The sequence below is a fragment of the Leptopilina heterotoma genome, unplaced genomic scaffold (genome assembly GCF_015476425.1).
Source record: "Leptopilina heterotoma isolate Lh14 unplaced genomic scaffold, ASM1547642v1 Lhet_53, whole genome shotgun sequence".
NCBI classification, from domain to species: Eukaryota; Metazoa; Arthropoda; class Insecta; order Hymenoptera; family Figitidae; genus Leptopilina; species Leptopilina heterotoma.
This window is the reverse complement of record NW_025111115.1, coordinates 898,043-920,999: the sequence shown is the minus strand read 5'-3', so window position 1 is coordinate 920,999 and position 22,957 is coordinate 898,043. Positions and strand designations below refer to the sequence as shown.

Here is a 22,957-nt window from a genome sequence, read left to right as displayed (position 1 = left end):
CTGAATAATACCTATACTTTGAACAAAACATTTTTCGCGCAAAAAGAATGGAAATGAGAGAAAAGAGAGCACTTAAAAATTTTTTTTGTTCATACCATATGCGCGACGTGACCAACAGCTTGCTAAAAAATTTTGCCACTGATGTGACACATTTCGTGGATGAAATGAACAATTTTATACATGTGTAGGTATATATATATATATTTATTTATTGCTGTTGACATCACGGCTACTTCACATTTCACCTGTCTTTTCCAGCTCAAAACAAGTGATATCCATTAACACGTTCTCTTGTATCACACATATGATTCATAAAAAAAGTCAATGCACAAAAGGAATTTCTTATTGAAAATAAAAAAAACAATTTTTCTATGTCAATATTGACACTTTGCTGTATTTTTTAATTCTACTTTCAAATCCATTTTTTTTATTTTATTACATATTTGTTTTTCCACCGGTTTGTTAATTTCACTTTTAATTATTATTTACAAGTGAATAAATAAAACAAATTAATAACGCAATGCAAATACGATATGTAAATTTTAGTAAATAAATAAACTTTACGGTTTTTTTTTGTTTATTTATTATTCTCTTTAGTATTTAGTTTTCAAGTTCTTATCACTGAAAATAAATTTGTTTGATTCAATAACCGATTTTTTGGCTATCAAATAAATTATTTCATATATTAATATTTCATATAAATAATGTTTTACTTGAATTAAATAATTGTTTATTTAAATCGATAAATTGTATATTTGAATCAATAATTTCAATAATTAAGCAAATATCATTGAATTGACTTAAATAAAATAAATTATTTGGTATAAATAATAATTATTTGATAGAAATAAATATTTACTTAAATCAAATAGTTTTTATTTACACTGAATAAATTGAATTTGAATAAATAATTTCAATATTTTAGGCAAATACCATTTAATTGACTAAAATAAATTATTTGATACAAATAAATATTTACTTGAATCAAATAATTTTGATTTAAATCAAATAACTTCTTTACAGTGAATTTTATTTATTTTTTGTTTTATTTTGTTTAGACTTATTAATTTAAATAATGCAAATAATATGAAGAAATTAAATTAAAATTAACGTAAAGTTTAATATTGTTTGTTAACATAATTATAAAAAAAGAAGGAAATATTTCGAATCACCCTTTTTTAAAAAGTGAATTTTTTAATTGAAAATTATAAAGTTCGTTTGTATTTAAAATTTTTTTAAATTGTTTAAGTGGCTTTTTCTATAAAAGTAATAATAATGTATTTACGTAAAAAATTTATACCTTTTTATTAAATCCTATGCATATGGGCAAAATTTCAATTTTCCTACACATTGGATTAACTTCTCTTTTTCTTTTTGAGACGAAAAATTCTTATGAAAACGAAATAAATAAATTCTTTTAATAACAAGACCTTCTAATTATTTAAAAGAATATAAAAATTTCTTTCGCAAAGATTTAAAAATTAAATAAATTTTAATATAATAGTATGTACTTGTTCTTTGAGACACTCGCAAGTAGTAGAAAATTCGATGCGTATTCTTTTGTGTTTAACAGTAGTATGACAAACACTTTGTCAGACATGAAGTAGTGACAGTACGTTTTTGATCAGACGCATGCGTTCAACACGATATTCATGAATATAATAAGCTTCTATTTTTTACTTTTTCCCTATTTTTTTTCTTCTGTAAAAATCGAAATACATATTTTTTTTCTATCGATTTTACAGTTTACCCAGTTTCATTTTTTTTCCAAGAAAATAAAAATTTCAGTGACACACAAAGATAATATAATGATCTATATATACCAAATTGAGGTCAACAAAAAATGTAACTAAGTTATTATTTTTTAACTTTGACCTCTTTTTACATATAGAGAATTTTATATTTTAATTGAAAAAAATATGGACAATTCAAAAAGAAAACGGGAAATATTAAAAAAAAGAACAATGAAAAAAAATATATCGTAAAAAAACGAAATCTAAAATTAAAAAGAAAGGACGAATTTTTTTAAACTAATATTTTTTTTACTTCTTATAACTATTTTTTTGTACCGATTCAAATTTTTACAACGTACAAGATAATATTTGTTATAAAAATAAAATCTCGAATACGAATAAAAAACAAATTCCGCTTTTTTGTTTTTAAAATATAAACATATTTTTCTACACTGGAAAAAGAATTTATTTGGTTTAAATAAACGATTACTTGTTTATTATTAAATAAATATTTCAATCAAATAATTAATATTTGAGTCAATTTTAATTTGATTCAATCAAATGGTATTTTCTTCAAATACTGAAACAGCTTCAATAGAAATTAATTTATTTAAGAAAATATTTATTTATTAATTAATCAATTATTTGAATCAAATTTTTTTCAGCGAAAAAGAAATGCAGGTCAAAGTGTCAAAAAATAATATGACAATATTTTAGGTCAATATAAACAGAAAAAAAGAGAATTTACAAAATTTAAAAAAAAATCTAAAAACTTTTTTTTAATGAAAAAAAGGGAGTCAAACTTTAAAAATCAAAATCAAACTTCATAGTTTAAAAAGTGGAGAAAATTTATAGCAAAAAAATTACAAGGCTGAAAAGCACAAAAAGAGACTTAAAATGTATGTCAATAGAAAAGTGAAACATGAAAAATTCGGACAAAAATGTTTTTATTTTTTAAACTTTTAAATTCCTTTTAAAAAAATATTACGAAAATATAGGTCAAATATAATATTATAAAAATGTATTTTTTACTTTTAATTGAATGTTTCTCAAAATTTAATTCTTATAAAAACTTTATCTAGGTATTTTTAAAAAGATAATTGAATTTCTGAGAAGAATTTTATTATATATATGAAAATATAATTGAATTTTTGGGAAAAAATTTTCCTTTAATTTTTTCTAAATAGGAATTGAATTTTCGTGAAAAATTTTTATATTTGGGAAAATAATTGAATAATTGTGAAGAATTAAGAAAGAATTTAAAAATTTGTCAATTTTTTAAAAAATAATTGAATTCTTGCGAAGAATTTTATTTAATTCTTTTTAAATAATGAAATTCTCGTGAAAAATTCTATTATTTGGGAAAATAATTGAATTCTTGTGAAGAATTTTATTGAAATTTTTAAAAGTAAGTAATTAAATTCTTGAGAAGCATTTTATTATTTATGCAAAAATCATTTTATTTTTGCATAGAATTTTATTAAAATTTTTATAAATAATTGAATTTTCGTGAAAAATGTTATTGCTTGTGAAAATAATTGAATTCTTGCCGTAGAATTTTATAAAAAGTTTTTAAATTGATTTTTTTGATAAAATATCAAAATCAAAATTAACAGTTTAAAAAGTGAAGAAAATTTGTAATAAATTTGTAGTAAAAAAATTACAAGGCTGAAAAGCACAAAAATAAGAGACTTAAAATGTATGTCAATAAAAAAATAAAACATGAAAAATTCGGACAAAAATGTTATTTTTTAAACTTTTGAATTCCCTTTAAAAAAATATTACGAAAATATAGGTCAAATGTATTATAAAATGTATTTTTTTACTTTTAAATTCATGTTTTTAAAAAATTAGGACTGAAACTCGTTTAAAATAATTAGTTAATAAAGGGAAATATTTGAAAAATTCGTTTTCGTAAATTAATTTACGAGAGTATAACTTTCTATACAAAAATTTATGCATTTATTTATAAACCAGAGAGAGAGAGAGAGAGAGAGAGGAAAAATGTACAAAAAGGAGGAGAATTTAAAATACTGTTTATTCGTTGCACAAAAAAAATACTTCTCTCGATCGAAATTTAATTACACCTAAATTGTATATTTGATCAGAACTTTTGTATGTGAGAGGGGGAGGTGCACAATATCAATAAGAGGGTGCAAAAAAGAAAAGAACAACTCCCGTTGTCCAGGGATTTAAGCTCCATCGATTTTGGATGAGAAGTAACAGTGAGAGAGAGACTTTGGCTCACAATATTAACCACAATTTTCCTTTTTTTTCCCCTCTCACTTCGTTATTATTCGAGACTACTCTAAAATTCCCCAAAAACATTATAACATATATTTTTCTCCCTTTGAAATTTATTTTTAGGGTCGCGCGCGATTCTTCCTTCCGATTTTTCTGCACGCGAAAAATAAAAATGCCGAACTAAAGGAAACAAAAGAGAGATGAGAGAATAAGGAGAATTGTGAAAGGCAGACTACAACAATGTAGAGGAAAAAAAGAGCTATACATACAAATCAAAAAGAGCAAGGTGAGCGTGAAATGAAAACAGCCGAGTCAAATGTTATACGATTAGCGAAATATCTCGGACGTGCTTAATGTTCTATGCCACCCCTGTAAATGTGATATAATATATACACTAATACCACTTTCATTGCGTGTGTGCCTTCTCAATTTCAAAAAGGAGGAAAATCAATAGAATATTTTTAAAAAGTGAATAATATTAATAATTATTATTTCTTTTATATTTAAATTTTTAATAATATTATTTATTATATTTCAGTTTAACACTCCGTTGTAATTTATTTATTTAAAACAGTAGAACGTATACTAAAACAAATGTTTTTGGTTTAAATCAAAATATTTTTCCAGTTTACATATTCATCTGTTTTATTAAAAAATATATTTATTATTATTTCAGTAGCATTTTATTCAAAAACTCAAATTATTCGTTCAAATTCAATTTACTTGATGAGACTTGATACAAAAATTTAATTTTGTATTTCCCTGACTTTTCCCTGATTTCCAGACAAAATTTTGCCTTTTTCCCTGATTCAAAGAATATTCTGATTCACTCTAAAAATTATTAGATACTCAAAAAAATGTTCTATTTCATTTATTTACGAATTTTTTAAATTGTAAAATTATTCGAAAATAACAATAACTTCTTTTTAAAATAAATATTTAATAATTATTATTTTTCCATAGGAATTAATATTTTCAAATTATTCAAATTCAAACCTCTTTAAAATTCAACAAATTATAAATAATTTTTAAAAAAATTCAGTTAAACTTTTTCAAAAATATTATTTCTGCAGAATTGTTAGTTAAAAATATGAAAAATTCATATTTTTCAAAATTTTAATTTAAAACCTTTTCAAAATTAAATTATTTATAAAAATTTACGCTGTAATGCTCTTAATATTCAATTATTATCTAAAATTTTAACTGAAATGCATTTTTTAATCAATGTTTATTAAAAAATTCTACGAAAATTTAATTATTAATTTATTTCTTTATTTTACAAGCAATTAAATACAAAAATACATAATTTATTCAATAATTGAATGTTTCTCAAACTTGAATTTGTATAAAGAATTTTATTAATAAATTTTTAAATAATTAAATTCTTTCGAAGAATTTTAATAAAACTTTTAAGAATAATTACATTTTTTCGAGGAATTCAATTAAAATTGAATTAAAAATAATTGAAATTCTGCTATGAATTTTATTATTTATGAAAATAATTGAATTTCCAAAAAGAATTTAATTATTTACGAAAATAATTGAATCTCTGTTAAAAATTGTATCGTTTATGAAAATAATGGAGTTATTACGAAGAAATTTATAACAAATTTGGAAATAATTGAATTCTTTGTAAATAATTGAATACCTGTAATATTTTTAATATTTATGAAAATAATTAAATTTTTTCGTAGAATTTTATCAAAATTTGTTTTAAATAATTGAATTCTTTTGGAAAATTTTATATTAAAATAGTAGATATTGAAAATCATTGAATTGAGGAAAATAATTAAATTTCGGAAAAGAATTTTATTATACTTATAAAGATAATAATTGAAATTTTGACGAGAATTTTTTTAAACTTTTGAACATAATTGAATTTTTGCAATCATTTGTAACTTCTCCAAAATGCAAATTTTTTTTTAGTGTTTTTAACTAAAATTCTTCTATAAATCCATTATTTTTAATAATTAATTGAATATTTTATTATTATCAAGTAAATATTCATTGAAATGAAATAATTGATTTAATTAAAATAAACAATTACTTGTCTATTAACAAATTAATTATTTGTGACAAAGAAATATTTATTTGCATCATATAATTTAGTCAATTAAATACTGTTTGCCTTATTACTGAAACTATTGATTCAAATAAAATTCGATTGAAATGAAAATGATTTGATTGAAGTAAATATTTAATTGATAGTCTAGTAATCGGTTATTTGAATCAAATAATTTTTTCCCTAACGATCACTTGGACTGACAGTTATATTCTACTTTTCTTTTAATAATACACTTTAGTATTAATTATTATTTGAATAAAAAAATAATAATTTTGAATAAAGAAAGACTTAATGAAAGAAATATTTAATTCAATGTAAATAATTATATTTCCGAAAACAGGAAAACAAGGTACACGTAATAAAGAAAAATTTTTGAATTAAAATAATGAAAAGTAAACAATAAAAAAATAAAACTGCGGTTAAAATATAAAATAAACAAAACTATACAGTATTTTAGTATTTAAAAACTGCACTCTTGTGTGAGATAAAACAATAAACGCAGTAAAAAAAAGACAATTTCATAAAAATAACTGAAAATGTAATGTCTCAGGGAATATTCAGTAAATTATAATCTTGGAAAAATAAAAAGTTACTTTTATACTTGCTGCAAAAGACTATTGCAAAGGTAACTGTATATTATAGTAGTTTGAAAATTATTCATAATTCGTAGTGACAAGAGATTTCTCTCTCTCTATTACAAGCATTGCGGTGCGTGTTGGAGTGAACTGTTTCCGACGGGGTTTCACACAGCAAACTGCTTAGCATTTGTTCAAGCTTGAATTCAGGAAAACCGAGCAACTACTCGCCTGTTTCTGACCTCCTCATTCCCACGACCATCTCAAGTATTATACAATGTGTATCAAGTTTATTCTGCAAAATTTCACTACCATGATATTCAAAATAACCACTTTTTTTAACTTTATTAATTGTATCCATCATTTTTTATTTGTCTGTTTGTTATTATTTGTATAATTCATTATTTTCTACTTACGTATTTATTATTAACTTATTTACTACAATTAATTATTTTTTATTTATCGTTTATTGCACACAGTACACTTCATTAAATGATTTATAAGCAATAACTTTTTGGCAGTTCTTTAATAGTTATTAGTTATTTAAAATAAATTATTGTCAGAAATAGAAAAAATTGAAGGTTTTTTTTAGAATTCCTGATCTTTTTCGCAATCTTGTACTATTATTTTTTAATTGGTACATTTTTATTCTTGACTTTCATTTTCACCTCATTCAATTTGAATTTCGCGCCTTTTTTTAACTTCTAAACATTCCGCCAGGTGGCTGAAAAATGTTGTTCATCTGACAACGAATCTTCACGAGCCTACACGAATCTCTCCGAATGAAAAAATAGTCAGCCATTTGTAACTTAGATTTTATCGCATTTTTCTAGAAACAAATAGAAATTAAACTATTTTTCAAACCTTGTAGCTTTGAACACTGTTCTGAAAAATTCCTAAATCACTGGTGCATGAAATAAGCAATACTAATGACATTTTTATTCAGAAAAAATTGTCAACTTCAAAATGTCTCACATTTTTTTTTGAAAAGAAAAAAAAGAGATCGAAATACAGCAACAGAAAATCTTAAGAATTGAGGACATGTGACAACTAGGAAATAAAATACAAGAAGAAAAGTGTACAGAATATGGAGAAGGAAAAAAAATTTTTTTTTTACAAATGACTTCAGTGCTTCTGCCAAACAAAGAAATACAAAGAAAGAAAATTGTAAAAAAAAGCTTGAAAACCATGACGAGAATCAATAAAATTTGTAGATGATGAAGTTGGGAAATGAGGAAGAGAAGAATAAAAGAAATAATTAGATTAAAGGCCAAGTTGAAAACCATTGATAATGATAGGATGTTGAGGAAGAGAAAACTACCTAAGGTGGTTTACTTTTACAACAAGAAAAAGCGGTGGTCGGATGTGCGGCGGGAGAGAATACAGAAGAGGTTGTTGAAGTAAGAGTCGATAATAGGGTATGTGGTGAAGCTTACGAAAGATGGGCGTACAATAATAGAAGAGCTAGCGAGAGAGTAGGAAAATGAGTAGCTGAACTGTTAAACTTGTGAGAAGGGTAAGAAAATCTACCTTCAACCTTGCACAATTCTTTCAAGAATTCTGCTTTATAAAACAAGAGACTATTTGTAAAAATTGTAAAATTTATAGTTAACATTTATCGCTGTAAATAAATTACTGCATTACATACCTAAATAATGAAGGACAACGCCAACCACGAAATAAAAAACAATAATCCAGAGAACAACTGGGTTTTTGCTTTCAACAAATATAAACACAACTGAATTTTAAAAAAATACAAACTTTTTGGTTTCTATTAAAATTATCAAAAGTCTCTTCTTTTCAAGAAAAATTTCATCCATTACAAGAACAGAAACCCCACATGTGAGTTGAGAATGTAAAAATGTCTATTTTGTATCTTATCTAGAATCTTATGTCAACAGAATATTCAAATTCGAATCTCAGCATTGGACACACATGCATTCAATATTGGCGAGAAGACATCACTATATTTAGCCAATCGTGAAACCTCGCCAATTTCCCAGGAGGATAATATTATTTCAATTTTACTTGTGAGAACTTCCCTCAAATCACTTAAAGTCAATAAGTACACAAGCGTGATATGATATACCAGTGTATATTTTTGATTGTAGTAGTGGCAGTCGTCGTCCGGGTCAGAATCAACAGTTTGCTCTATCGATTGAACGTGGTGGTCCATATGTCAACGTATGGTCGACCGCATTTCGTTTCCCTCTTATTTCGAATTACCCCCCTCCCCCCAAAAAAATCGAAACTGTTTCTCCTCTTCTCTCACCTCCTTATACACAATTAATTAATCCAGGTCAATTAAATTATACACCGCACCGTAAAATTAATGCTCTCCAAATTGTTTCCCCCTTTTTTTTTAATGGACATTTGAAATTTTACCGCTTAATAATCATTTCTTCTTCTCTTATTTTTAATGCTATATTTTCATCAGTTCATAATTTTATCGAGTTTATTCATTATTATATTGTTGACCAATTTCATCTGCTAAATATTTGTGAATATTGAAATTAAAATTTAAAAATTCGCAAAAATTTGCAAATGTGTTTGCGAATGTAGTCGTTTGCGATATATGTCGTAAAAAAAAGTAATCTAAAAAGTTTACAACTCTCTTCTGCTCTTTTGACTCAAAGCATTCAGGCTTAAAATGTCGAAACTGAAAAACGACCTTTGCAACGAAATAAAAGCATTTAACATCAAACTTTACTGAGTTGAACTAAATTTCTAAAAAAAAGTCCCTTTTTATCGTTTATCCAAAAAAAAAAAAAAAAAAAAAAATACGAAATCGAAAAACTACGAGAGAACGACTGTGATTTTTTTGGCAATAAATTCCGCACTAAATAATCTAAATTTTGAGATTTTGTAAACAAAGGAGAAATATCTAAAATTTTAAACTATTTAAAGTTTCTATTTGTTCCTCTAAAGTCATTCAGGAAGAAAATAACAGAGACTAAATCAACAAGTAACAAATAATCAGTATGATAATTATCAGGGTTGCTACAAAAATTTAATTTTGTTTTTCCCTAACTTTTCCCTGATTTCCAAACTTTTTCCTGACTGATTTTGCCTTTTTCTCTGACCCTAAAGAATATTCCGATTCACTCTAAAAATTATTAGATATTCAAAAAAATGTTCTATTAATATTTGCTCATTTCTCTAATTGTAAAATTATTCAAAAACAAGAATAACTTCTTTTTTAAATGAATAGTTAATTATTATTTTTTAGTGAGAATTAATATTCTTCAAAAGATTCAAATTCAAACCTTTTAAAATTCAATAACTTTTAGGAATATTTTATAATAATAATTAAAGAGGGCCGAGTGATAAAATTAATATTTTATATTATATAAAAGAATATTGTTACTGTAACTTCTTCAAAATTATTTTCATCAATTCAATTCAATTATTATTTTTTAGAAATTTATAACCAACATTTTTCTTTAAATCAATTATTTTTAATAATTTTTTGAAAAAGTTTTTTAATAATTTTCAAATCCATTTGTTTACAATTCAATTTTATACGAAATATCATTTATTCGGAAATTCTTCAATTAATTATATATATATATATATATATATATATATATATATTAGAAAATAAAAACATGAAAAAATTTTTTAAAAAATTCAGTTAAACTTTTTTAAAATTATTAATTCTACAGAATGGTTATAGTTAAAAGTATGAAAAATTCAGATTTTCAAAGATTTTAATTTTAAACCTTTTCAAAATTCAATTATTTCTAAAAATTTACGCTATAAGGCTTTTAATATTGATTTATTTATTTAAGTAGTAAACAAGACTATTTAGATAATAATATTCAATTATTATCTAAAATTTTAACAGAAATTTATTTTTAAATCAATTTTTATCAGAAAATTCTACGAAATTTTGCCAAGAAATTTATTTAATTTTTTGAAAATAATTGAATTTCGGTGAATAATTTTATTATTTATAAAGATAATTAAAATTTTGACGAGAATTTTTTTATACTTTTGAACAATAATCAAAATAAGATTCTCAATAAGAGAAATTTATAAATAAATTGACAATTTTTTTTAATAACTAATAAATTTCTTTTTAAATCTACGCACAAATTTTTCTTCTCTTTTCAGGACTACACAACAATTTCTCATTCATTTAATAATAATTAATGAATATTTCCCTGCGAGAGACTGTAGCTGCACAAAATTTTAGAATGATTAATATTTTTGTCGTCACACAATACTATTCAAAAATGTCATCACTTTAAAATTAATGAATATTGTGTCATTAATAATGCGCCTATATATTAATTCACCTAGTTATACTTTATTAAATTATAAAGTTATAATTATAAATTATAAATTTTATAAAAATTATAAATATAAATATATTTTTAGATATATAATATGTAAAAATATATAAATTATAAAAATTATAAATTAACTTATAGAGTACCTTCTTGTTTATTTTATATACTAAAAAAATATTATAAAAACCATAATTGCCAATAAGGACAATAATATCGATAATAAAGGTTCAATTTATGTCAATTTTGTCTGCACTGAAAAAAGTTTATTTGATTCAAAATAACTGATTACTTTTTAAATGAAATAAATATTTTTGAATTTGTCAAAAATTTGTAACCATTTTTATTTTAAATAACTTAGATTATTTATTTGAATTTTTTTTTTAAATCAAATAAATTTTTTTCAGCGAATTTCTATAGAATTTAACATATAGAAATTAATTTTGTCTATATGTATTCAAAATTTTTCATCAAAATCAAAACTAATAGAAAAAAAACTAAATTAATGAACAAATTTTATAAATCCTACCTTTTATGGACGAGTCAAGAATCTATGTTTCCTGAAACAAACAAAGCAAAACAAATTTAATGAACCACAAAACAATTAAGTAACATTAATTACAAACAAATTATAATATTCAAAACTGAGATTCATTTATATAAATAGATACATGAGAAATATACCGAGATTAATATATTGAAACTATGAATAACAATGAAGCTTTGAATTTAAACCCAAATGGATATTCTACGTCTGATGAGCATAAGACCCACAAACATTTGTATGAATGCATCTATATATATATAGATTACATACATTTCTCTGCATTTCCTTTGAACACTTTATCAGCAAAAGGATCCGTAAAATTCCCCGTATAGCTATATATATACACATATGTGTAAACACAAAGTGTAATTTATCGAATTTCATACATGAATTTCGAGCATATGAAAATTTATCATCAAATTCAAAGCTATTATTTTTCATTCAAAAAAGAAACGTTATTCAAATTTTCATTTTGTTCAATCCATTAATAAAATTTATTAAAAATTAATTATTCATTTCGTTAATAAGTATTAGCGATTATTAATCATTTCATTTCAAATTATTCAAATTACAGAACTAGGAAATAATTATAAATATTGATTAAATTAATAATATATGTGACCAGCTTCGGAGAAAGGTAGAAGCAAAAAATTTTAGGTTATGTTTGTGTTTTTTATAATGTACATGTAAATAAATAACTAAAATTCAAAAAAATCTGTACCTAGAATTTTTGAAAAAAACCTTATTTTAATTTCAATTACAAAAAAAAGAGAAAAACTCCTGACTAAATTATATAGTTATCTCTTTATATTGTTTTTAATTACTTTACATTAATTACTCTCTGTCAAGGTAACTGCAACGAGAGAATGAAAATCTAATTTACTTTTCTACACGATTTGTATAATAAAAATAAATGAATTAAAAATGTTAAAGTGGAATTATTTCTACAGTTATTTCTTATACATTCTTTCGTGTGACAAAGAGGACATTCAAAAACAAAGCAACTCAATCCTTAGAAACGACTTGAAATACAAAAAACGTTTTCATTAATAGAGAAACTTTTAATGAAGAGACTTTTTTTTTGTTTGTTTTTTTAGCAACTATTGTTTATTACAATATCGACTTGAATGTATAACAATGAGTTTTGTGATATATTTCCAGTCGTTAGTAGCTTTTTTTTTGCTTCCAACGTGAAAATTAATATCTAAAAATAGAATTCTATAGAAAATGTAAAAAAACGTATTTCAAAATAAAAATCAATTAAAACAATTTTAAAAAATTAATAGCAGAAAGGAAAAAAAATTTTTTCATACACATTTTTTTTCAAATCTTTTTATACTTGAATTAACATTTTTGAAAAAAACATTTTCACGTTTCGTGAAAGATTATATATATTTCTAAAATTACTTTACATTCAACGAGTTATTTGTCGAAGCTGAGATTAAAGTACATTACGAAATTGCTTACTTAGTTTATTTCCACTTTAGTGTCTCGTTTCACTTGAATATATAATATAAAAGCAAAACACGAGATTCTTCTTTTTTTTAATCATATTCTTATTTTTCATTTTGAAAGCTTTTTTTCTCACTGATATACACATTTGAGCGAGTAAATATTATAAAAATGAAAAACATATTATATTCCACAAAGTTTACTTTGATGCCAATATCACAGTTAATACAATATTAAATAATTTCATCTTCAAAATCAATATTTCATTAAAAATAAAACTTCACGTGAAATAAAAAAAAATATGCGGAAAAATCACATCATTTTGCCTTATTTTTTCCAACAATTTTTTTTTACTATAAAATTTTTTCAATAAAGAAAAATTTAAATTAACGAAAATTAAAAATAAAACGAAATTTTCACATACACGAGAGATATATTTAATTCCACTGAATTTCCACTCAACTAAACTGTCATTTGGGAAAATAAAGTTTAATCGTAATTGAAAATTTGACTCTATGCGACATTATTAAATATGAATTTTAAATGAGTTTTAAATTAATTTAAAATGAAATTAAAATTAAATTGAAATTAAATTTGAGTGAAATTAAAGTGAAATGAATGTGAAATTGAAAATAGGGAAAAAAAGCCAAAAATGAAAAATACAGAGAGCAAGGGAAAAAAGAATGGAGAATTGAAAAATGAGAACTGATGAAATGTAATTGAAACGAGGTTTGAAATGGATAAAAAGAGACATATATATATAACCAGGAATGAATTAGAATTGCGGAGAATCGAAGTGAGAGTTTGTGAGAATCCAGAGAGATGTATAGAGATGGTAAATCGTTTATTGAAAATGTCTCGTCTATATATATATATATATGTATAGTTGTGTAACTAGGCGGAAATTACAGATGTTATTTATCTGTGACATCAAGTGGCAAGGGAGAAATACAAAAAGTAATAAAACAAGATAAAGAAAAGCAGCATTGTGACGGGAAAATTTCAAATAGCTCTTTAATTTTTGCATTTTATTATTCTGTTTTTCATTTTTGCAACTTATGCAACTTATGCAATTTATGCAATTTATGCTTTTCTTTATTTATTTCTATCCATCTCGATTCTTATGAATATATACATTAAGTAACATTTTTAAATTTCAAATACAGAATATTAAAAATTCAAGAGAAAAGGATGGTTCTCTATTTAATTCATTTTGTTTGCGAGAGAATTTTCATGCCGTCTAGGCGGCAATTTGGTGAACTATATTGGCGCGAATTTCAAAAAATTTTAAATTTAATTCATAATATAGGTATTATTACTATTAATATATACAAAGTTGCCACAGATCAGGGAAATTATAATTAGTCAGGGAAATCAGAGAAAAATCAGGGATTTTTATTAAAAGTACTGGAAAAAATTTAATTTTTACAATTTATAAGAAAATTCTGAATTATGGTGTCTTTTTTGTTTGCCTTATAAACTATAAAACTGCCAAGAATTCTAATACAGAACCTTCAATTTTTTCTATTTCTCACAATAATTTCTCTTTAAATAACTTAAATCTTGAAGAACTATCATAAAATTATTACTTAGAAATCATTTAAAAATTAATTTTACTTAAAAATTTCAAAATTAATTAAATTTCAAAAGAGTTGCGTTTACAATCTTCATTTAAATAGATGAACTTAAAAGGTTTGAATTTGAAACTTTAGAAAATATCAATTTTTAATTACAGTAGAGACTCCATTATCCGGACTAATGGATGCAGGCACTTGTCCGGATAATCGAAAATCCGGATAATCGAGTAAAGTACGAATTAAACAAATGTTTGATTCATAATTTTAAGTATTTATTTGCATATGTATTAAAATAAGACTGAAACAAACTAAAACTTTAAAGTCAACATTAATAAATATTTAGTTAGAAATATTTAAAAATATTTACATAAGGGTCATTCTCACAATCGGGACACATGACACGTACATTAGATTCTTAAAAATAAATAATAATAATTTTTCAAAATCTTTACGTCCTAATAATAGCATTCATCATGATTTAATCGGATCCTATGAAAAATAAATCGAAAATTTGAAATATTTAAAGATACACGTGTTTATATAGCATAAAAACTCCCCTCCGTTACCGTTCATGAAGTAAGTTTCATTTATAGAAAAGGTATTATATTAATTCTGTAATACAAAAAAATCTTTTGCCCGGTAACATCTACTTATTATTTTATTTCTAATTCAATCATGAAAAATAAAGTAAAATATTTGTTAGTTATTTTTACCTAGAATTAAATTAGTTTTGTGCAGAAATAAAACTCCCCTCCGTTACCGCTCACAAATATAATTATAAAATATAAACAAAAACGATAAAATAGAAATAAATACATCAAAACTCTTTGTAGTGTCAGTATAGTTATGGTTATTGCATAAAATGATGAAACAAAATGAAAACAATTAGTTTTAAAAGAATCTTTAGTTTGTCAGTGTTCATCGACACAATAAAAACTCCCCTCCGTTACCGCAGTAAATTTAGTTTTAAGGACGTAAATAATAATAATTTTTAATAATCTTTAAAACATTGTTTCATTTAAAAACAAAGAAAACAAATGCTGTCATTAATTTATTTATAATATTTATTTTTTTTATATTAGAATCAGAACATTTTGAAGCTGTATAATGGAAGAAAACTCCCCTCCGTTACCCATGGTATATTTCCATTACACAGCACGTAAATTACAGACTTTATTAATCATCGGATTCGCCTGAAAATCGTTACTCGGGGGTTTTTAGAGTTGCTGATTACGAATATGATAATAATTTTTGAAAATTCAAAATGGCGGATCCAACATGGCGGACAATTTTTTAAAACATTCATCGGATTTGCTTGAAACTCGTTACTCGGGGGTTTTCGGGGTTGCTGATTACGAATCTCATGTCAGTTTTTGAAAATTCAAAATGGCGGATCCAATATGGCCGACATTTTTTTTCAAAACTGCTCAGATTTGCATAAAATTTGTTACTTGGTGGTTTTCGGGGTCGCTGATTACGAATCTGTTATTAGTTTTTAAAAATTCAAAATGGCGGATCCAACATGGCGGACACTTTTTGAAAAATTCATCGGATTTGCTTGAAACTTGTTATTAGGGGGTTTTCGGGGTCGCTGATTACGAATTTTGGGTCAGTTTTAAAAAATTTTAAATGGCGGATCCAATATGGCGGATAATTTGAAGATTGATGCTATTCGATAGAAATTCGTTCCTCAGGGGTTTTTGGGGTCGCTGAATTCGAATTTGATGTTTGTTTTTGAAAATTGCAAATGGCTGATCTAGTATGAATAATTAATTAGATTGGCTTAAAACTTGTCGCTCTGGGGATTTCGGGATTTTGAATTTTCAAAAACTGACATCGGATTCGTAATCAGCAACCCCGAAAACTCCCGAATAACGAGTTTCAAGCATACCCGAAGAATTTTTGAAAAAAGTGTCCACCATATTGGATCCGCCATTTTCAATTTTCAAAAACTATCTTGAAATTCATAATCAGCGACCCCGAAAACCCCCGAGTAACGAGTTTCAAGCAAATCCGTTAAATTTTTGAAGAAAGTGTCTGCCATATTGGATCCACCATTTTGGATTTTGAGAAACTGACATCGGATTCGTAATCGGCGACCCCTAAAACCCCTGAGTAACGAGTTTTAATTAATTTTCATCAATTTTGAAACCCATTTAGCTGCGAGAAATTTTCAACAAAAATTCTGATTAAAAAACATTAATTTTTAATAATAATGTTGATAAAGATTGTAACCACGTATTTTATAGGCTTATTAGGATCCCCCTTTTGCCAAAGGACTAATAATAAAAGTGAATTTTCAACTTTTTTTAAAATGAAATTTCAATTCTGAATTTGTTCATTTCTAGAGATTGACCCATAAACATTTTCTTAAAATAATTAAAACACTTTAAAATGCAACATTTCGTGTTTGTTGGCGGGGAGAAATTTTAAATAGAAGTTAACGGCTTGAAACCTTATAAACTTTATATTAAAAAAATTTTTTTTTAATTTTAAATTTGTCCGGATAATCGAATATCCGGATAATAGGGGTCCGGATAATGGAGTCTCTACTGTAATTATTTTAAATAGAAATTTTAAGAACAACTGATTACAGAAATTCAATAAATTATTTTCAAAAGTGATAAACTTCTTCGCATAAATTCAATTATCTTTATAAATAATAAAATTCTTTTCCAAAATTCAATTATTTTCAAAAAATTTAATAAAATTCTCCAAAATTCAATTATTTTCAAAATTTTTTTAAAAATTCTATTATTTAAAAAAAGTGTTGACAAAATTCTTTATAAGATTTAGTTAATAAAATTGCAATTTTAATAAAATTTCCCTATACAATTCAATTATTTTTAATACAATTCTATTTAAGAATTCAATTATTTTCACAAATAATACATTTTTTTATGGGAATTCTATTATTTAAAAAAATTTTGAATAAAATTCTTCGCAAAAAATCAATTATTTTCATAAATAATAAAATTTTTCTCGAGAAACAATTATTTTCGTAAAATATAACATTTTTCCTAGGAACACAATTATTATTGTCCAAAATGTTTGTAAAAATCTTCGAAACAATTCAATTATTTTTGTAAAAAATAAAATTCTTCTAAACAATTCAATTATTTAAGAAATTTTAATAAAATTCTTCCCAAGAAGTCAATTCTTTTTAAAAATAAACATTTTCACAGAAATTCAATTATTTGAAAAAAAATTAATAAAATTCTTTGTCAGATTTCAATTATTTTCATAAATAACAAAATTTATCGCAGAATTTCAATTTGTTTTTATACAATTTTAAATAAAATGATAGAAAATTGCATTTATTCTTAAAATCTTTTTAAAATTCGCCGAAAGAATTCAAATATTTTCAAAAATTTTGATGAAATTCTTCATAAAAATTCAATTTTAAGAAATATTGAATTATTTAATAAACTAGCCAAATTATCCGCGCGCAAGCGCGCGGGAATGTTGTGCTGCAATGTTTATTGTAAACAATTTCAAGTCATTTTAATTTAAGTAATTTTTAAAGAAATACACATAACTGAAAAACTAATTAGAATTAAATTTTCAAAATATATTATATTTTTAAACTTTAAAGTATATAAAAAAAACTTTAACAAATTTCGATACTAATTTCAAATTTGGCATCAGATTTTCAAAATTGAAAATAATTAAACTTTCTTGTACGAGGAAAATTGAATTTCACAAAAATTGTTATCTGATACCTAAATTAAAAAAAAACTTCATTACGAAAATTTTAATTATTCTAAAGAATAGAGAAGGTAAAAAAAAATTATTAGATATATAGGTATTTAACTTTCCGAACAAGGAATATAAACAATATTTTTTTAGAGAATTTCCTTTACTTTTAATTCGCTAATATTGAAAAAATCAATTTTATTTAACAAAATTTTATGAAATTTATTTTTCCCAATAATTCAATTACTTTTAATAATTATAAAATTTTTCATGTAAATTCAATTTTTTCAAAAAAATTTTTGATTAAATTCTAAGCATGAATTTAATTATTTTCATAATCGTAAAATTCAGTTACTTTCAAAAATATATAGTTTTTGACAAGAATATTCAATTATTTAAACTAATAAAATTTTCATAACATTTAAAAATTCATTATTTAAAACAATGTTCATAAAATTCTTATGAAGATTTCAATTCCTTTCAAAAGTAATAAAATTTTCAACAGAAATTCAATTCTTTTTAAACATTTTAATAAGCTTTTCCACAATAATTCAATTATTTTCAAAAATGTAATAAAATTATTCGAAAGAAATTAATTGTTTTAAATATAATTTTAATAAATTTTTTTTTAAATAATAAATAAAAAAATTACTCCCGAAAATTAAATTATTGTGAGGTATTTCAATAAAATTCTTTTCAAAATTCAATTATTTTCATAAATAACAATATTCATCACAATAATTCAATTATTATTAAAAGTAATAAATTTCTTCTTGGAAATTACATTATTTTAAAAAATTCTAATAAATCGTTCGCAAGAATTCAATTATTTTCAGAAATAATAAAATGTTTTTTTGGAAAATCCAATTATTTTCAAAAAAATTTAATAAAATTTCCCACAGAAATTCAATTATTGACAAATTTTTTAATAGAATTCTTTGTAAAATTTAATTATCTTTAAAAACTTTTCACAATTCAATGATTTTCAATATCTACTATTTTTATAAAATTACCAAACAGAATTCAACTATTCAAAAAAATTTATGATAAAATTCTAGGAAAAAATTCAATTATTTTCATCAATTTTAATAAAATTCGCCGCGAGAATTTAATCATTTACCTAATTAATAAAATTCTTTGAAAGAATTAAATTATTTTTATAAATAATAAAATTCTTCGAAAGTAATTAAATTATTTTTTCAACAATTATTAATAAAATTTCTCGAAAGTATTCAATTATTTTCATAAATTACAAAATCCTTAGAAAAAATGTAATTCTTCAAAAAATTCAATTTTTCTCAAAATTTATAAAATTTTTCAGAAAAATTCAATTATTTTCCAAATTTTTTTAAAAATTCTTCCCAAGAATTCAATTATTTTTATATAAAAATAAAAAAATATTCCAAAAAAATTTAACTATTTTCTTAAATTATGAAATTCTTAAAAAAAAGTCAATTTTTCCTAAAATTGACTTTCCAAATTGTTTTAAAAATTCTTCCCAAAAATTCAATTATTTTCCAAATTTAAAAAAAAATTCTTCGCAAGAATTCAATTATTTTTATAAAAATAGAAAAATATTCCAAAAAAATTTAACTATTTTCATAAATTATGAAATTCTTCAAAAAAAAAGTCTATTTTTCTTAAAATTTATAAAATTCTTCAGAAAATTTCAATTATTTTCAAAATTTTTTTAAAAATTCTTGGCAAGAATTCAATTATTTTAATAAATAATAAAATATTTCAAGAAAATTCAATTATTTTCATAAATAACAAAATTTGCCTAAAGAAATCAATTATTTTTGTAAATAATAAAATTCTTCTGAAAATTTCAATTATTTTTATAAATAATATAACATTTTTCATTGAAAATTCAATTATTTTCAAATATTTTACTAAATTCTTTGCAAGAATTAAATTATTTTAAATTCTTTCATAAATAATAAAATTCGTAGCATAAATTCAATTTATTAGCAGGATAAGAAAAAAGTAAATATTTTTGATGAAAATTAGGAAAAAGTCAGGAAAATAAAAAATATGGAATGGAATTTTTGTCAATTTTGTGAAGTGAATAAAACGAGTTTTTTTTTGGTTTCTTTTTGACATTAAAAAAATGACAATAACCCACAAAAATGAATTTTCAAAAAAAAAAAAAACAAATGAATACAGATAATTTGCTAACGGAAAGGAAACTTACGATTATTATAATGTATTATTATTTTTTTTGTATTTAAATAATTGAATTTTAAAAAAATTTTCTAATAAAAAGTGATTAATAATGAATTTTATTCAAAATTTAGGAAAAATTGAATATTGAAAGCATTATAGCATGAATTTTTATAAATAATTGAATTTTAAAAAGGGTTCAAATTAAAATCTTTGAAAATTTGAATTTATAGTTACAATATTCTTATGATATAAAATAATGATTTTATCACTCTGTCATCTGAAATTTATTATAAATCACGAAGAAATGGATCTATTTCTTCGTGCTTAAATATTTTTAAAAACAGAATATTCTTCATGGTCAGGGAAAAAGTCAAAATTATTTTTGGAAATCAGGGAAAAGTCAGGAAAAAACAAAATTAAATTTTTGTGGTAACCCTAATATAATTAATACGTTGTATTTTATAAATAATAAATAATAATAATAATAAAAACTTAAAAGTAAAAAAAAGTGTCGAGGGTTAGAAAAGTCTTTCCCGAAAAAAATTCGCACATAAATCATTTGAGAACGTAAATAATAATTCAGTGTCGACAAGCTTTGAAAATATGTGACACATTTCATTCTCGTTTTCTCGATTAAATTTCCACTCGCCGAAAAAAAATTCTCATGCGTCTTTTTTCGATTCTTCTCACTGTGTATTGTAATCTTATTTCTCTCTCTCTCTCTCTCTCTCTCTCGCTACCTTTTTTGGGACGAGTACAATATAAAAGTGACGGCTTAAATCATTTATACCTAACATTTCAGACGCAAAAAATTGAAACAATTTTTTTTTGCAATATATTTAACAATAAGAATTGTATGAAAATGAAATATTAACAAAAAAATGTCCATCTTATTCAATTTATTCTTTAAATTTACTAAATTCGTCATTAAAGAGTAATAATTTCGGAAGAAATGGTAGAAAAAAATAATAAAATATAATGTAGGAAATTATTTGCTGATGAAGAATTTTAATTAGGCGTTAGTCCCGCGAAAGGCAGCTATTAACTGGGGTTCGAGTCCTCACAGATTCACAGTGCAGTCGTTCACGCAGCTTATTTTTTCAGATCAAAAATTAAATTCAAAAAATAATTATTTACGACAATCATATCGGAATAATTATCCTAAGAAAAAACACCTGACTCTAAACCAAAGAGTTCAATTGTCATCTAATAGATGTCACTAATTGCCGATATAGTCGAAATCTTCCTTAATTAATAAAATATATATATATAAACAAAAAACATATCTTTGTAAGAGAGACAAAAAAATGTCCCATGAATCGGTGTCAATATAATGTGGATGTAATCTGTTTCGAAGTTGATGCTTCACTAAAGCCATTTCTTTAGGGAACAAACTGCCGAGTTTGTTGTCAATAAAAAAAAGAAGAGTATAGTTTTTTACATCCGATTCTCATTTCTCACAAATCGACAAACGATTCTTAAATATTTCAAAATAAAAAATATTGATTTTTGGTTCGTAAATTTTTTTTCTTATATTACGTAATAATAATAAATTTTTATTTTATTATAAATATTTACATATTATAAATATTATTTATATGTAGGTATTAAAAATCAATTATTTTTTCAATTTTCCAAAATATTTACTTTATCTTAATTACTTTTAAAATTATATATTTCTCTACTAAAGCGAAAAAAGGATTTTGCTATTTTACTAAAGATTAAAAAAAACTAAATTGATAATAAAAAAACAAGTAATAATAAATTAATATAAAAGATTTTTTTTAAATAAAAGATTTAATTAATTGTAAATTCAAGAGAAGAATTTTATCAGATTATGAATTTTCACCGAAGCTCATATATAAAATAATAAAATGATAAAAAAAATAGCATAATAATATAAAACCAACGATATTATTAATAAACACTCGATAAATAAAGGTGAGAGAAAATAATTACTAAAAAAATTATATTCTCCCGCTTGTGTGTTATAAAAAGAAAATAATAATTAATTTTCCACATTTAGTTTAAAAATAATAATTAATTCGAAACAAATATGAGAAATTAATTATTTTTAATCCAAATGAAAGAATAATTAAAAAAACAAATCCAATAAGAAGAAATAATTTTTTAGAAATAAAATAGAAAAAAATGAAAAAAAAAACTTTTTTCTTTTATTTCCGATTGCGCGCAAAGGGGTTGAATAACCTAAAATCAAACTTCTCTCTCTTTCTCTCTTTCTTCTATAGTCTCTAATCTCCAATCTCTAATCTCCTATCAAAATATTTTACCAAGAAAGTTTTTTAACCGAAAATCTCTTTAAGAACTTTAATCCAATGAAAATGGAGAAAAGATTACAGATAAACAGGGAAATTTACTAAATAGTTTTGAAGTATTTATCCTCGTCAATCTTGATTTATGTCTCCGAGAATATATCGCACACTGGGAAAAAAATTAGTTTATTTAAAATAATCGATTATTTTACAAACTCCAATTTACACATATTTCAGGAAATTTCAGGAAATTTCAATACATTAACAGGGTTTCTACAAATTTTTTCTTATAAAATTCCATGATTTTTCCATGATTTCCAGGCGATAAATAGTAAAA

The 22,957-nt window shown here is 23.0% G+C and overlaps 1 protein-coding gene across 3 annotated transcripts in view; it reads right to left on the bottom strand.

Annotated features, from left to right (window-relative positions):
• Window positions 1–22,957, bottom strand: part of LOC122508241 — a 143,723-nt gene that overhangs the window by 85,570 nt on the left and 35,196 nt on the right. For all 3 annotated transcript variants that reach the window (XM_043621480.1, XM_043621481.1, XM_043621482.1), the window contains exon 4: window positions 11,439–11,469. The gene's annotated coding sequence lies outside the window, so the exon portion shown is untranslated. The remainder of the gene's footprint in view (window positions 1–11,438; window positions 11,470–22,957) is intronic.